Here is a 4,351-nt window from a genome sequence, read left to right on the forward strand (position 1 = left end):
TTAAAACTCAAGGGCTTGCAAGGCCTTGGTGTAATCGTCAAAGCCAAATAGAATTCTTCATTAATAAACTCTGATACAGATCTAGGATGAGTTTCTAAGAAACTAGACCCAGGATTTCAAGATAGAATTCAAACATTTGAAGGAATCATCCCAAATTTCCGGGTCGTACCTGAATGTTGTTAGAAATAGAAATGTTATCTCAGACTTGGAAATATGCTTCCCCGTATAGAGCTGGTGTGTCATAGTGAGCTGGGGCTCTGCCCGTGTTTCCCTGGGAGAGTAAGGCGTGGAATTTCAGAGGACAGCTTTGGGACCTGGGAACCCTGGGTTCGGATATTTATGGCCTTGGGCAAATAACTTCAAGCTGCCAGATGGAAATAACAGCTCCCACGTAAAGCCTATAGGAGGATGACATTGGCTAAAATATGTAAATCACTCTTCCTGGAGCCTGGCGCATAGGAAGTGCTTGCTCAATACCATTAGTTGTCAGAGTGGGAAGAATGGCAGAGTTCCAATGGGACCGAGGGGACTAAACAGTACAGTCCCAGAGATACAACTGGTGGGAGCGTCGCTGCCCTGCTCATTACGTAGATCGTCTTGCCCTCCTGAGGCAGCTTGAGATACTAACAAGCGCACTGATCTCAGTCAGGCAAACCTGGGTCCTCATCATAGTTCAGTCACTTACTGGTTGTATGACTTCAGCAAATTCCCTAACCTCCCTGAGGATCAGTTTCCTGTTCTGAAAAATGGACATAACAACACCGGTCTCGCTGAGTCATTGGGAATGCGTGAGAGGATTTAGGTGAAAGACTCTGGCACCCGGCTGGCAGGAGTTCTCCCTGACTCTCGCAGGAATGTTTTTCCTCTGTGCGGAGCTGTTGTCACTGCTCTTTGCAACACTTTTGCTCCCCGGAGGGGGAGGATGTAACTTGAAAGTGTTACTAATCCCTCGAAACCCTCAGATCACAGATAAACTCACTTCCCGATCGTGCCACGTAAGCCAATGATCTGGCTTTGATGACCTGATCACACGTTGGGGACCACATTAAGGTTGCCACTCAAAGCTGTACTCCTGTTCAAAGCGCTGGAGCAAGGTTTGCTGTTCTGCCCTCATTCTCTGAGGATGGCACTAAAGGGCACAATGGAAAGGGTAGCAGTGCCTCAAAGAGACATCACTCACAGATGAAGCTCTTCGCCTCCCTGGCTGAAGACTGGGAACCTCCCAGCTGAAAAGGATAAAAACAGTTTATCATTTTATTGACCACTTTAGGTGTGTGCAAATGTAAACTTGGCACTTAAAAAAATATCCGCATGAGACCAGGTGCAGTGGCTCATGCCTGTAACCTCAGCACTCTGGGAGGATGATGTGGGTGGATGGCTTGGGCTCAGGAGTTTGAGACCAGCCTGGACAATATGGCAAAACCCTGTCTCTACAAAAATACAAAAAAACTAGCTGGGCATGGGGGCGTGTGCCTGTAGTCCCAACTACTTGGGAAGTTGAGATGGGAGGATTGCTTGAGCCTGGGAGTTCGGGGCTGCAGTGAGCAGTGATTGTGCCACTGCACTCCAGCCTAGGAAACAGTGAGACCCTGCATCAAAAATATCTCAAAATTTAAAAAATCCATATGAAAGCCATAAGTTGCACACAAAAGTTATGTTTTTTTAAAAAGTAGATTTCTTATCGACAAGATTAGTTTTCAACTAAATAATGCAATTTAAAAATATATGAAAATCTTATCAAACAAGCAGAACAGACATCAATTAGGTGGAAGATGAATTAAAACTTAAAAAAAAACTTAGAAAATTCTATGTACTTTAATAATTGATAACCTCTTTCATTATATTTTTATTTTTCTGGTTTTTGAAACAGAGGTGGAGTGCAGGCTGGAGTGCAGTGGTGAGATCTCAGCTCACTGCAACCTCTGCCTCCCAGGTTCGAGCAAGTCTCCTGCCTCAGCCTCCTGGGCAGCTGGGATAATAGCCACCCACCACCATGCCTGGCTAATTTTTGTATTTTTAGTAGAGACAAGGTTTCACCATGTTGGCCAGGCTGGTCTTGAACTCCTGGCCTCAAGTGATCCACCTGCCTCGGCCTCCCAAATGCTGGGATTACAGGTGTGAGCCACCTCAATTGGTCTTCTTTCATTATTTTTATTATGAAAGCAATGCAAGCGTATTACTCAGAGATAAAAATACAAATAAGTCAAAAAATTTAAATAAAGAATCCTTATAATCCCTATTTGGAGCAAACCATACTGAAAAATATCTTTTAGATACTTTGTATATATTTATATATTTTTAAAACAAAAATGGGACCCTTCCATGTAAATTATTTGTTTCTCAATGTAATTGAATTTCCATAAGTTGTTATTGTTCACTATTTAGTTTATCCGTACATTTTTGCTATTAGAAACGTTACAGAGCAGGAATAACTGTAGAGGATGATTTAGAAAGACAAAAAATAGAATGAAAAACACTTAAAATTTCTGAAATGGATGAAGCTGCTTAGAGATATAAAAGAGGAGGCAAAAATCATTCTCCATGGTGCACCAAAAGCATCACTACACACAGAATCCTTGGGAATATTTATTTTTGATCAAATTATAATCGTGATCAAATTGCCTTAACTATCTTGTTTTCCCAGGGACTTCACCCCTTTATTTTCCCTGCTTCGGGGTCCCCTCGGCTCTGTGCATGCTGCCTACTGTAGCATTTCACCCAGCCTTTCCTGCCAAACACCACCCCATCTTCTTTCTTCCTGGAACATCTGCCCTGCTAATTCCCACTTGTCGATGAATTACCATCTGCTGCTGCCTGCCTCACGCCAGGAGCTGAGCACAGCTGGAGATCATAGGACTTGTTTACCCAAGTGTCACTGCCTCTGTTTGCTCTCCAGCCTCGATGGGGTGCCCCAGAGCCTCTGCCCTGTCCCTCTTCTGAAGCTCCACCATTTTGCGTGTGCTTCCCAATCATTGCATGGCTTGGGTTCTATTCCCCCATCGTGTTAAGCTTTGAATTCTCAGTGCATAAAATGAAGATGATATTTGCTACTGTTGACGGGAAATGGAGACAAGCATGCGACTGCTTACGTGCTAGGAGATGAAGTAAGGCAGCTTTCCTCCTGGGAGTAACTAGAAAATTCCTAAACAATGGATGTAATTGCGTCTAGGGTCTATAAACCAAAAAGTTGCCTGTGTATGTATGATGGAATAAGCTGGGAACAAATGCACAAATCTTCAGCCAAAAAGGGAGGAAGGAGTGGTCTCAGACTGCGGAATGAAGACGCCCAGTGGATTAGGAAGAACCGGTAGACAGCAGATTCAACCTGGAGGAAGTCCTGCAGGCGCTCAGCCTCCTGATCATGGGTCTCTGTACACCCACCTGTGCTTCGGTCGGGGGTGGGAAGAGACCCAGTTTAAACGCCTGTCTTTGCTCTTCTTCCTTTTTCTGTTTACACACTATTATTTTCTGCTTCTTTTATTGACCAAGTATTTCCTTCTGCTTTTCACATTTTTATTTTATTTCTAGTTTCTTGCACAAGTGCTTAATTCATTTAGCTTATTTCACTTTTTTAACTAATACAAAAATTTAAAACCATGAATTGTCCTCTTAGTACTATCCGAGCTAAATCCCACAGGTATGTCATTTTCTTACTTTTCTAGGTGTTATGTTATCTTGCGTTTGTTTTCCTTTTTAGTCCAAGTGTTATTTAAGCATTTAAAAATTTTCCAGGGGTAGGAATGTTTTATTTTCTGTTTCTTCATTAGTTTCTACTTTTATTGAATTGTGATCAGATAAGATTACCCATATGATTCTACGTATTGGACTATATTAAGATTTTTCTCTGTGGTCTAAAATATGACTAATTGTTGTGAATATTTTCTTTAGACACTTGGAAAGATATAATGTCAATTTAGAAGACAATGTTTGACCTGTTAGATCTGTCATGGGAATTGTATTTTTAGATCTTCTCAATCCTCATTTACTTTTTCTACCCTTAGTCTGGCAAGGAGTGTGCCAATCCTTTCTACCTATTCATTCGCTCCTACAGTTTGCTATGAATAATGAGACTATGGTATTTGGTGCAAAGATTTTCCTATTGTTTTCTTTATTGTGAGCTGTGCTCCTCAGGATTATAAAATGCCCTTCTTAATCTTACTTAATGCTTTTTGCCCTGAAATCAACCTTGAGTAAGTTGTTTGTGATTCCTGATTTTTGTTTATTTTTTGCATATTCCTTGACATATCCTTTCCAGTCTTGTATTTTCAAACTCAGAATAACTTTGCTTTAGCCCTTTTTCTTTTTCTTTTCTTTTTTTTTTTTTTTTTTTTTTTTTTTTTTTTTTTTTTTT

The sequence above is a fragment of the Cebus imitator genome, unplaced genomic scaffold (assembly GCF_001604975.1).
Source record: "Cebus imitator isolate Cc_AM_T3 unplaced genomic scaffold, Cebus_imitator-1.0 Scaffold487, whole genome shotgun sequence".
Classification (NCBI taxonomy): Eukaryota; Metazoa; Chordata; class Mammalia; order Primates; family Cebidae; genus Cebus; species Cebus imitator.